Source organism: Psammomys obesus, unplaced genomic scaffold (assembly GCF_907164565.1).
Source record: "Psammomys obesus unplaced genomic scaffold, mPsaObe1.curated_primary_1811, whole genome shotgun sequence".
Taxonomy (NCBI): domain Eukaryota; kingdom Metazoa; phylum Chordata; class Mammalia; order Rodentia; family Muridae; genus Psammomys; species Psammomys obesus.
Genome location: NW_026585587.1, coordinates 3,041,155 through 3,054,494, shown reverse-complemented (window position 1 = coordinate 3,054,494; position 13,340 = coordinate 3,041,155). Strand labels below are relative to the sequence as shown.

The 13,340-nt window shown below is 43.7% G+C and overlaps 1 long non-coding RNA gene across 1 annotated transcript in view; it reads right to left on the bottom strand.

Moving 5' to 3' along the window:
* Positions 1 to 992: 992 nt before the first annotated feature.
* The window catches only part of LOC129678904 (uncharacterized), a 52,246-nt gene continuing 39,898 nt past the window's right edge, over positions 993 to 13,340 (bottom strand). The window contains exons 2-3 of the long non-coding RNA XR_008720457.1: positions 8,892 to 8,950; positions 993 to 1,294 (exon numbers count right to left, since the gene is read on the bottom strand). This is a non-coding gene — a long non-coding RNA (uncharacterized LOC129678904). The remainder of the gene's footprint in view (positions 1,295 to 8,891; positions 8,951 to 13,340) is intronic.

Genomic DNA, 13,340 nt, shown 5'->3' with positions numbered 1-13,340 from the left:
TTTTTAAGTTTTAAATGCCTGTGGGGAGAGCAGCTTCATGAGAAGTCATGAAGAGCTCAACACTGCCCCTTAGTAACCCTGTGTGGGGACAGAGCTGCGGATTTGACGGAGGGCCCCATGCGTGCTAGGCAAGTGCTCTGCCATTAGACTTGAACTACCGCTCCAGGCCTCTTCTGGAGACAGGATCTCGCTCAGCTGTCCAGGCTGGAGTTGAACAACATCTACCTTTATTTAGCCCAGGAGGATCTTGAATTTGCGACTCTCTTTCTCACCCCCCGAGCTCGGGTTGCGAGGCTATGGCATCGCTTTATTTTTTTACCCACCACCACGCTTTCCCTGCGTAAGGAGATTTCACAGATGCAGAAATGCAGCATGCCCTCAGCATTTTGTAGCAGCCAACCTCAATACCTTGGACAGCGCCTAGGCAAGCTAGGTGAGCACACACTTAGTTGACCAAGAGGGATATTGTGATTAAGTGAGCCTTGAGAAAGCAAACCAGGAAAAGAGGAACGGGCAGGGAAGGAAACAGCCCGAAAAACAGCACACTCCTGCTACTCAGTCAGAGAGTTAGAGCACTCTGGAAACCCCTAGCGTACCATTTGGAAGCCTTGGGCTTCCTGTCCCTGGAGGCTGGGCGCTCCTGTGAACCTACATCAGCCAGATGGTAGCAAGACATCTGGAGTGTGTCTGCCGGTGCTGAATTGTCCCTAACCAACAAGGGGAAGGGGCTGTGGCTGTGTGTGTGTGTGCCTGGCCCTTCCGTGCTCTATGGAAGGGTCTTGGGTTCAGCAAGAACAGGACTCTTGTCTGTCACCCTTCCATCTCCAAAGCGAATGTTAAGGAGCTGACATTTATGAACACAAACAAACACCTGCCACCAGTGAATCGTGCCCTGAATAAGGACACACAGGGGTGCATCAGGAGTTTATGATGAGAACTAGAGGCTGTTAGACTGAGTGTTTCCAGCAGCAGGCATTCATTCACACTGATCACGGCATTTATTACAGTCGGTCCCACAAGGAGGGCCCGCTGTCATCCACGCCTCGCTGTGCAGACAGGGAAGTAAGAAAGTGTCCTGTTTCCTCTTGCGGGCAGCCTCTGCCTCTCAGCTCTCATTTGTCAGATGCAGCAGGTTCATTTATATTCCACTGGGCTTCTGCACATAAAATCCATCTCTGAGTGGGCGGGAGTAGCCCCAACTTACTTCCATGCTGTTCGCAGAGTTATTTTCATTATTGGTACATTACGTGCTAGCTCTGTAACTCACTGTACTTGGAGAAACAAATGTTGGACTCTGGAAAGAGAAAAAAACCCAGCTTAATTGCTTTAACTCTCTTTTCACCACCAGGATAGGTATTACTCTCCATCCATCATCACTCATCAAATGCATGCATCGCTAAACCCGGGTCTGAACCCTCAATAACACTGACAAAAAAAATAACCTGGGAGTACCTTGCCCAATGCCCTCTAAGTCTCTGCACATATGAAAGTTAGAAAATGTGTGTGTTCCGTATCTTCTGTCTTTCACATCCTGCAAGGTTGCTTTTCATGTCTACCTGGCTAGGGATCAAACTCCGTGCTTTCCACATCTGTGTATGGCCTACCATTGAGCAACACCTCCGACCTTCTTCTTCTTTTTTTTTTTTTCTTCTTTTTCTATGTTTAAAATTTCAATCCTTAGCATTGGAGAGAATATCCTAAACATAATTTCCATTATTTATAGGTAAAGATTTGGTCCAGTTTCTGGGGAAGGAAAGCTCACACTTGACTTCTGTGTGCTAAGCATTTTTCACAAGACTATTTCATCAATTTTTTCTCGTGATGGTAGTGTTAATCGTCAGTTTGACCAAATCAATCATCACCAGAAAGGGGCTCTGAGATGTCTGCTAGGGATTATTGTGATTACGATAATTGAGGTGGGAAGACCTGTCCAGTGTGGGTGGCATCATTCCTTAGCCAGGGAATCCCTGACCAGGTAAGAGTGGGGAGAGAGAGAAAGAGAGAGAGCTGCACACTGGTACACACATATGCATGAACTTGTTCTTTCCTCTTGACTATGGATGTTTTATGTGACCAATTTTTTTCAAGCTCCTGATGCTTGTACACCTTCGGCATAGTGGACTGTGCCTGGAACTGTGATCTAAAATAAACTCTTCTTTCCTTAAGTTGCTTTTGTCGTTTTTTTTTTTTTTAAACAGCAACAGCACAAGAAACTAAGGCAGCCCAGACGTCGTCTTGGGTGTTGAAGCTTGCTGGTTGTGTGCTATGGATGAGGAAGGAGACAATGGAGAGGTGTGGTCTCTTGTCAACGCATCTGTGACTAAGAGGTGGCAGGGACAGGGACAATATCTAAATCTAGGACTGCCACTTTTAATATCTGATCAATTGCACAACCTTTCCTAGTGTGCAGGGCCCAGGGAACAAGTGCTAAAGTCTGGAACCTTTCAGAGTGCAGGAGAAGATGACAGCTGGACTCTGCTCAGGACATTGTGAATGCAGTCTGTTCTGACCCCCACACCACAGCTGGTGCTTGCCTTATAGATAAAAGAAGCATGCCTGGACCACCACATGTTTATCATGTGTTTTAATGTCCTGTTGGCCTCAAATTACTCTTTTACATCTGACATGAGTTTTCTGTTCCTAGAATCTACAGGATTTACTGAGATGGCTACCCGAAACATCCATGTTTACCATCAGGATTCGGGGCTTCAGGCTACAGCTCAGTGGTAGAGTGTATGCGTAGGCATGTGGTTGGCTCTGAGTTCTAGCTGTGGGACAGAGAGAGAGAAAGAGAGGAGAGAGAGAGAGAGAGAGAGAGAGAGAGAGAGAGAGAGGCAGGCAGATCCTCAGATGTGAGAGCTGTGTCTCCATAGTCACTTGAGCTTCAATCATGGGCTCTGTTACTCACTGGTTAATCTTGGACAAATTGCCTCTCTTTCTATGTCTTAGTGACCTCATCTGTAGAATTAGAAATAGTAACAGTGCATCCCCCACAGGCTCATCTGGGGACATCATGAATTAATGTAGCAGCTCTCAGATGACACCTGACCTTGTCAAGGGCCCTAAGTCTCCGCTGCCCTGTGGCAACAGCCCCAGGAGACAGTCCTTTCTTCCTGGCTGACCAGGAGTCTGTGGACACTTACACTTACCAGGTTTGGGAGATGTTTTGCCTCCTGATCAATGTGTCTTGAACCATTCCTGGATTCTTTCTGCGTATTGCTGGATTTATTCTCCCTTTCATGCTTCCTGGGAAAGGTCTTAGCATAACTTCTGATATCTTACTCTGGTTCTTCTCTTTGACTGAGAATGGAATCCACACTGGAGCCTTCTCCGTGGCTTCCCTGGCATCTGTCTTGACAACACCTCACTCCACTGTTAATAACTCTACATAATGTGGTTAACTCAGTATACCACATCACGGTTCTTGAATGTGTTCTGTGTCTTAAAATGGTTTCAAAGGATCCAAAAGAATCACAGAAATGAAGGTCATTGCCCTAAGGATGTCCCAGAGGTATTCTTTTCTTAGCCTTTCAAATTCTGGAATGGACTGAGCTAGTCCACTGATATGTTACCTTTTTAAATGTAGCACCCATCATCCCTGTATACATTCAGATGGCTTTGCTCAAACTGATGATGCTTACCATATTCTGATAGCTTAGCACAGTTATAGTTAAGACGTGTACTTTTCTGAGTACATGTCTGGCACTTGTCTTTAATCTCAGCACTTGGGAGATGGAAGCAGGCAGACTTTTTTGAGTTTGAAGTTAGAACTATGTAGTTAGTTCTAAGCCAGGCAGGGTTACATGGTGAGATCTCAAGGAAAAAAAAGGAAGAAAAAAGAAAAGAAAGAAGGAAGATAAGAAAGAAGGAAATAAAGGAAGACATCATGTGGCTGCAGGCTCAGTGGTAAAATGCTGAGGAATGTGTCCCCAGCACAGGACCCTTGAACAAAACAAAATAAACACATGTAATGAGATCTTTCTTTAACATGTTGCCCAACAAAGAATACTGGCTCACCTTAAGGGGCCAACTGCCACTCTCAGCCCTGGTAATCATGCCAAGGACAAAGCATATATGTTTGCTGCTCTTGTAAAAGAACATTGTAGGGAAGGGAACAGTCAGACACAGGTAACCATGTACACAGCCTTGTACTGAGTTCTCTGGAGCAAACAGAGGAGGACGTAGAGTATGGGATGGGAAAATATGATAAAGTAAGCGCACCAGTGCTGCCTGAAATGGGGACTGTCCCCTTTGCAGCAGTGACATTTAAGATGGCACCTGGAAAAAGTGAAGAACCAGTACTTCTGACAGAGGGTAAAAGATGGAAGAGACAATACAGGTAGAGCTGGAAAAGAGCATAATATTTAAGGCAGAAAAAGTGTGACCAGGCCTAGGGCGCCTGTGGCAGAGCCCATGGTTATCAATGTAGACATGATGTATCAGGCAAGCCATGCTGGCCACTGTGAAGAGTCTACATACTGATGACTAACATGTCCAAACCTTGCACTGCAGGCTGGACCCAATGACACGAGGGTCCATTCCCTTCTTGGGGCAGAGATTTTCTCCAAGTTTAAATGCCAACTGCCTACTCTAGAAATTTCCAACAATGCCAAAGGAAGCAAGCAGAAAAACATAGCAAGGACTCAGTTTCCTTATTTTACTTTATAAATAGTTTTGGAGATAGGATGTCATTGTGTGGCACCAGCTAGCCTCGAACTTGCTATCCTTTGCAGGGGAGTTCTGGTTTATTTGAACACTCACTTATGGCATGTAAACATGTTTTTGTTTTAATCCCAGGTGCGGGATGTGGGGCTGCTTCAGATTGTCCACAGCAACAGACTATTTGCCTCATGCAGGCTTTGAAAGGGATATGATCTTTGCCAGCTGCAGATAGTTTAATTCTGGGGACTCTGAAAGGGTATAAATGTCCACAGAGGGAGGAGGGCATTCAGAGAGAGCAGAAAGCTGCTGTTCCCCCCTGATGCTCCTGGTTGCTGTTGTTGCAATTTGATGAGAAGAAGTAGGAGATATAATCTGAAACTAAGATTATACTTTCCCCACAGAACCCAACAATCCTAAATAGCAGGAAGTAGTCTAAAGAGAATTATGCTCCCTCTCCCCACTAACCTTCTTTCTCTCCTACCTGGTGTTGGAAGGAATTGGGGTGGAGAAGGGAGGTAGAAGCCTAAGAACACCAATAAAATAGATACAAAATTCCACCAACAATCCTTCACCTTCTACCCCTCGAATTCAGGGATTATAGACAGGGGCAGCCAATCTGCACACAGGAATCAAGTTTTAGATACTTTTGCCAAGAGCTAGATAGAAAGAGAAAAAATAAATTTTCAGTTCTGGTGCTCCTATTTTTAAAGTTGTGGTGGCTTTCATCTGGTCTGTTATGAAGACAAAGATGGCCAGGGAACGGCAATCCAAGCTTCTTTGGGTTACGCGTTTAATTGCTTTAACATGAAGTATTGGTATCATAAAAGGAAAAGTTAATCTGTTACAGACACATTCAAAATTCCAGACACAATCCATCAATTCTCTCACAGAAGTAACAGCTTTCTCCTTGTCTTGCAATCTGCACTTAAATTAAGATGAGGTGCTTGCCACTAGTTTTTCTGTTATGTGCTGAAAATTCAAAGGCCGACGTTAACAAGCAAAAGCTAGAGTAAGGGAGTGACACAGATCCCTTTGAGGAACTGAGTGTGAAATGGAACTTCAGATAAGGGCTCTGTTTAAGCGTTAAGTGTCATTGCCCCGTCTTGACAGAGAGCTGATTTCTTCTAGAACGTGACCCAAACTGTTAGGCTGAGCAACGAATGCATTCTTAAAGATGAATGCATTCTGTTCGTGCGGTCTTTTCCCTTCGTTTGCTTTCATTTTGTCTAAAGCTTTGACTCTGCTCCTTATATCACTTCGAGAAGAAGAAGAGAACGGGAAGACCCTCCTGTGTGGAAGAGGACATGAGAACACCCACTCACCCACCCCCAAGAACAGGAGGAAGAGAAACGCAGTGATTTAGGAATAAGAGCGTCCCCTCAGGCAGGTTTAATTAAATACTGTAACGTTGATATGGTACTTGTCAGTGTGCTCTTTAATTACCTCGAAAGCACTACACTCCCCCACATTCATTTTCCAGACGACAAAACTGAAAATCAAGATTTATGAAACAATCCCCAGACAATTAGGACAAGGTCCTCTACAATCTCTAGTCCCAAAAAAAAAAAAAAAAAAAAAAAATCGTTTCCTCATCCCCTCAGTCTTCTCTGGCCAGTGTTCATCACCAGACCTTCTCTGTGATCCATCCTGGACGTAAAAACCTCCCCAAACTTCCAGAATAAAATCACTGTTTTTCTTAAAACTTTTTGTAAGAATGGACTCTAGATAAAAACTGAAGCAACCACGCATTGCTTCTCCATATTTGCTTCTTCCGCATTTACATCAGAAGTGAATTTTAAATTAAGAAGTACAGCAACTTACATTTTAAGAACAATTCAGCTTCATCAGCTGACTCAGAAGTCGGCTCCTCCAGCTGCCGTTCTGAGGTTTTTCTTTAAATTACATTGATCTTGCCTTTGCCACCACCAGCCAGTCTTCTGATTGAAGGGTAGCCATCCACAGAGATGCTTTTGCAGGTCACTCTTTGCAGATATCAAGAGCTAAGCTATCCAGGGAAAGCATTTGGTGGGGAAACACCAAAGCCATGCTTCAAATGGCCACCTCTGTGAGGCACTGTGCAGAGAAGCCAGGCTCCTGGAAGACTTCCGGGGTTTTGACAGATGAGCAATTTCATTTCACTCTTCAGTGGGGAAGGGTCACGGCCAGTGACAATCTAAAGACTTTGGGTCGAAAAGCATGATCGCGATTCATTCTTATTTTACAGCCATGGAACCCCTTTCACTCCCTAAAAAAAGATACTTTGATCGTCTGCTTATCACCATCTCAATCCCAGGAAGCCTTCCTTCTTGTCAAGTTTATTCTTCCATCTTTGTGACAAAAACACTTGAATCATAAATACTCATACATTTTTTTATGGGAGGGTTTGAAGTTTTTGTATTCTATTTTAAGTGTTTGAATTTATCATCATGTAGTGACTATATATATATAATAATGGGTTTTGTGACATTTCCCTGCCTGAATATAATGAATTCTGGTCATATTCACCTCCATTGCCCTCCCATTTGGTTGAACCCGTTTCTCTTTTCAACTAATCCTCTTCTACTTTTATATCTTCAAGTCCTTGTATGTGTGTGAGTAAATTATTTTAATTGGCTGTCTTAGGGTTATCACTGCTGTGATGAAATGCCATAAACAAAGCAACTTGGAGAGGAAAGGGTTGATTCAGTTTATGATTCCACATCACACATCATCAAAGAAAGTCAAGACAGGAACTCAGGCAGGGCAGGAACCTAGAAGCAGGAGCTGAACCTCCATGGAGGGGTGCTGCTTACTGACATGCTCCCCATGGCTTGCTCAGACTGCTTTTTTGTACAAGGCAGAACCACCAGCCCATGGGTGGCCCCACCCACAATAGAATGCACTTTCCCCATCAATTACCAACTAAGAAAATGTCCCACAGGTTTACCTTCACTGCAGTCTTATAGAGGCATTTCCTCCTCTCTGGTTACTCTAGCTTGTGTCAAGGTGACATAAAACTAACCAGGACATTAGTATTGGTGTTACCAATAGGCACATGGGGATTATTTACAGGAGTGGAGTGAATTTGCCAGAAAATGTCTCTCCCTCCCCCAGCAACTACAGACTGGTTATAGCTCAGAAGGGGTGGGCAGGCCCTTGTGACTCCCTCTGTCACCTGTGGTAAAATACTAGCAGACTCAGTCTAGCACAGCGCAGGTGCTCACAGCTGTCGCGAGCTCAAGAGCACGATGGCCACGTCATGGAGACGCTTCTCAAACAAAGGCTGACACCATTCTTCGTGAACGTGCTGCGTACTTGGAAGTCAGTTCAACAGACATGTCCCATCCACTTAGCCTGAAAGCAACCGTAGCCTGTCCACCAGGGCCACTGAGCTTCCCAGCCCCACGTTTTTGACCAGGTTTATTAGTACCAGACACGAGTTTCCACCATAGCTCTGTGGGCACATTGTACCTGGCAAGTCAGTATTGTTAGCACCAGGGGTTCACAACTGAGTAAGATTGCTGTTGACAATTCTCCCCAGACGGCCTGCACAGCACCTTCTGGCACTGCGAAATCTAGCCAGCGGGGAAGACGCTTCCAGATGAGTTCCAGCTTTATTTCTGCACGTTCTGCGACCGAAGCAAGTGTCGTCTTCAGCAGTGGGGTCTCACCACCTAGTTCGGCTTGGCAGCCAACGGCCGTGGAAATAGTTTCTACTGTCTGAGCAGCCAACAGCTCCTAAGGAGGTAGCCCATCTCTGGCGCTGGGACTCCGAGTTAATAACCTTATGGCTTCTGGGAGCAGCTTCAGCCAGACATACAGGGCACCTCCAATCCAGCTCTCTCCTACTTTTCAAGCTTTCAGACATTTTTATGGTGTATGTGAACCAAATTCCTGCTCACATCCCGTGTGCCCTTCCCTCCCTTCCCATATGAGTCTCCTTAAGCCCTTTTCTTGTATTTTCAGGCCAAGTACACACACACACACACACACACACACACACACACACACACACGAATGTAGTGATGACGTATGATTGTGTGTATCTACATAAAATCTAGGGGTACAAATGAGGGAAACATTATGATTTTTGCCTTCTTGTAATTGGTTTAATTCACTTAATATGTTTATTTTCAGTCCCATCCATTTTCGTGCAAATGATGTAACTTCTTTCTTTATGGCTGAAGAACCCATTACATACATATGTAAAAATTATATGTATATATATATGTATGTGTACCACATATTACCTGTCCTCCGTAGATGGATGTCTGTACCGGTTCCATAATTTACCTATTCTTGAGTAGTCCTGAAAAAACAAAACGGATGTGTAAGCATCTCTGTGACAAGTTGGTTCAGAGTCCTTCAGAATACCCTTAAATATGAGTGCACCATTCTTGCGACTCCTTCAAGCCGAGTCACGTGGCCAGTTTTCCTCATGGCCCGTCCCCCCTGGCCATCACCCGTTGAGCGCCTCTGCTGTCCTGTGGTGATGTTACTCTCTCTCTTCCTATCTACCCGCTCCTAAGAAGACCTGAGCACAGCAGTGCGGGGGTGGCCTTGCCAAACGCACTACGCACTACGTCGCTCCGCGTTTCCCTCTGCCGCACATACAGCCCCAGACCGCACTCGCGTCCACGGCATATTGCGAACATGTCTAATCTGTTGTCTTCTGCCTCACCGCGCTCTCTGTATCCCGGGCCTTCCTTTCTCGACGCTCACTGCTGTCGCCCTCCCACCCCCACCCCAAGGCGCCGGAGTTATACCTGTCTGATTTCATTCTCACTTCATTTGATCCTTCCCGTATTTTTAACCTCAGAAATCCCACGTAGCACTTCTCTTTATTCGCTGGTGTGTTTCCAAGCCTTTTCTGATTTAATTTCATCTGCAAATCTAATTAACATGCCGTGTACTACATTTCCCGCCCCCCCCCCCCCCAGGTTACAAACAGAAACGCTCAGGAAAAAAACACAACCAACGACAACCAGCATTAACAGGGATTCCCGGGGCCCTTCCCAGCGCCTTGCCCCCTGGGATAGCCTGGGAAAATGCAATTAACTTTCTCCAGCTCCAGGGATGGTCTTTGCAGCCACTTTACACCATTTTGATGGACAGCTGTGTCTCTTCCCTAATCAGCCAATTTGGAGATAGAACAATTACAAAAGACAGCAATTACTGAATGCAGTCTGTCATTTCGAAGATGGAGGCTGAGGAGGCAAAGAGGAAAGAAGAAATGGCCCAGTTCTAGTCAGATGATAAAAAGATCTCAACTCTCTTGAGGGAGTACGCAGGAGGAGGCTAAAAAGAAAGACAGAGAAAGGTAAAAAGCCGGTTTTCCAAACCCCCTCCCAGGCTACTCCTAATCACCGGCCAATGGTTGCTTTTCCTGCGTTTTGTTTTGATTAAAGACTCTCAGAGTTTGTTTTTCTCTTATTTTTAATCACACCCTGGTATTTAAACAATTGCTTGCAAGCTGTTTCCTTTTATCTCTTTCTCTTTCGGATTTTTTTTGTTGTCATAATTGAAACATATTTCACTTTGTTTTTGAAAGTAAATAAAATAGATGTGAAGATCTTTTTGCTGACCACAAGCCACAGAACCTGGAAGACATGGGTGCCTGTCACCTCTTTCTTCTTCAGCCTCAGCAATTCCAAGTTCTTTCTCTGAATTCACTCAAGCAGTTGTCTCAAAACACCATATACCTATGCTGTATCTAATATGGAAGGCTAATAAATGAAAATACATCCTTTCCTAAGTCTAACGAGCATAGTTTTGTGGTAAGGATAAGAAAACATCACAAAAAAGTATATTTCCATTTCAGTATATATAATTAGGGTAATTTCTAAGTGGCTTTTTTTTTTTTTAATACAGGAGCAAGAGAACAAGGCAGTGAAAGAATTCATGTTAAAACTTGTAGAGGTAAAAAAAAAAATCGTTCTCAGCACCTCAGCACAGGCTGCCAGAATATCATGAAGCAGAAAGGCACAGACCACAGTAAAAAAATGAAGGCCGGGAAAAGCCTTTTCATATTTTAGAGAAGAGACTCACGTTAGAAGATCTTATGAACATTTTACAAAAGCCTTTGCCTCTCTGCAACTTTTTTTTTTTTTTCTGTTCTCAGTAGGAAGGCAGAAGAAAAAAAAATAATCTCACATAAAATTCCACCTTTCTGGTGAGGGACGAAAAAGGGAGAAGAAAAAAAGATGTGTATAGAGATGCCCAAGGGAGAAAAGAATTACTGAAGTCAACCCTGTGTGTCCACCATCAAGTAAACTGAAAATAGATCACGGGACGCTGTAACATTGCAGCACCCGAGCTTCCCAGAACCGCAAGCGGGTGGAATAGGCTTCGACCAGACGCTTCCGTTGTGTCTTGTACAGCTGCAGCTCTGGGACGTCTTGTAGGTAAAGTTGCCCAGATGAGGTTGAGCACTGAGCCTGATGACCGCCTTGTTTTCCTTTGGTTGTGTGACCTTATGCATGGTATCTGGTACCCCACTCACACACTCAACTTTTGCATTTGTCACATGTCTTTGTCCAATCAGGTTGCAGAAATGATCAAATGGGATAATGAAAACAAAACCCTAGGCTTCATGTAGATGTCAGATATCCCATAATTAGGATTTCACAAAACCTTAACTATCACCATCAAAAGCATCTAGAATTGCTACCAAAAACCACTGGAAAACATTCAAATTTGTATTCATTAACCATCCTGTGATATTAATGCTTTACTTTTCAAACAAATAAATTAATAAGAACATAAAATATGAAAATGTTTGATGGCATCTAACTTGATAGTCTAACTTGATAGTAGATCTCTACTTAGCATTTATGAGGATCTAGGCTTAATATTCAACAGCAAAACCACATCATCATAGGTTTAAAAATTAAAATTACTAGTAAATACTTACTTACATATACTTTTTAATTTTTTCAGCAGTAATCTGTTTCAAATAATCAAATTTAGTCCCACAAGATTTCAACTGAAGTTATATTTTGGAATTAGTCTGCCATTTAAATTCTTAATATTTTGCTTTAGTTTCCACTTCTTTATCAATGATGCGAAGTAAAAACAAACAAAAAAAAGTGGGTCATTTAATAGCTGATATACTGAAATGAAAAAACATTTAATAATCAAATGATGAAGTACTAAGTATTAAATAAGACAGTGGAAGGTTAATTCAGTTCACTGAGGCACAAGGATTCCTCAGACACCACCACCAGCTCTTGGGAAAGGGGCTCCATATCAACTTGCTTTGCTTGCAATACAGCTGACATTAACCAGGCTACAAATATTCACCCTGAACCCTGCAATGGCTGCACAGTCCTCCAGTGAACTAACTTATCACTCACTGGCCAATCTGCAAATGGCCTGAGATTTCGAACATGGAAAACATGCTTTTATACCTAGCCTCCAGCAATGCATAAGTGATAGAAGTTTCATACAAAACACGCTATGAAAAAAAAAATCAGGTGTGTGTGGGGTTTGAGGGGGTGTTTTGCTCAGCGGGCTCCCTCCTGTCACCATTTTATTTAGTCTCCCACATGTGGGGCAGGCCTGGAGACGCCGCAAGGATACAGAGGTGTGTCTCCTGGAGGACTTCAAATCCAGTCAAGTTGACAGTGAAGTTGAACTAGCAGGCACTTTGCTAATAAGATAGATATCAAACTAAAATTTACAACTGAAGGACTCCTTTGGGGCTGTACAGAGAGACGGAGACCAGATCAGAATGAGTGGAAAGAAGCTGAACGGTCACGACCTCACCCCACAGTGAGAGGATCAGGTAGCCCACTCCTCACAAAGCGCTAACCACGGCATGTTCTCATCTGAACATCAGCCCTGAGCATGGTCAGCCTCAGATCTAAACAGCAGTTGACAGGAAGTACCCACAGAAACGTCCCCACAGGAAATGGGTGGGATAGGCAGACCAGGCTGTTGATAGTTACTTTCCTTACAGTTTTGACAAGAGCAACCTAAGGGAAGAGGGATTTATTCTGGCCCATGGTTTGTGAGGATGCAGTCCATCATCATGGGAAAAGCATGGCGAGGGGGATATGCAGGTGGACTCTGAAATCTCAGTGGACCAGAAAGAAGAGAGAACTCAAAATGGTCTTATAAACCAGAAGCTCCATGCCGTGACCCTGTACCTCTCTGCTGGACCCTATGTCCAAAAGCTCCCTCTTCCTACCAACCAGCATTACCAGCTGCAAACAGTTCAAACACAACAGCCATTGGGGGGGGAGGGGGGTGACATTTCACATTCAAAACAAAACAGTCTAAAAACTTAGGAACAAAAGACCTGGTTCACCCAATGAATTCATGAAATAAAAACAAAGCAGAACAAAAAAACCAAAACAACAACAAAAAAGGAAGAAATGCAAGAAATATTGACCCTTGGTGGGCCCTGATATGAACAAACCAGCTGTATGGTCACACCTTTGAGATAAGCAAGTGACTCTCAAGGCAGATTAGAAATTTGATGGTGTTAAAAAACAAAACAAAACAAAAACAAAACACTGTCTTCCTAATGTTTGATTTTAGAATTTTTAAAAGCTGCCTCTGCTCATTAGGAATGAACACTGTAGTCCTTCAGAGCAAAATGACATTTGGAATTTGGCTTAAAATACTCTAGGGAAGTAGGAGAGAGAAGTGTGTGTGTGTGTGTGTGTGTGTGTGTGTGTGTGTGTGTGTGTGTG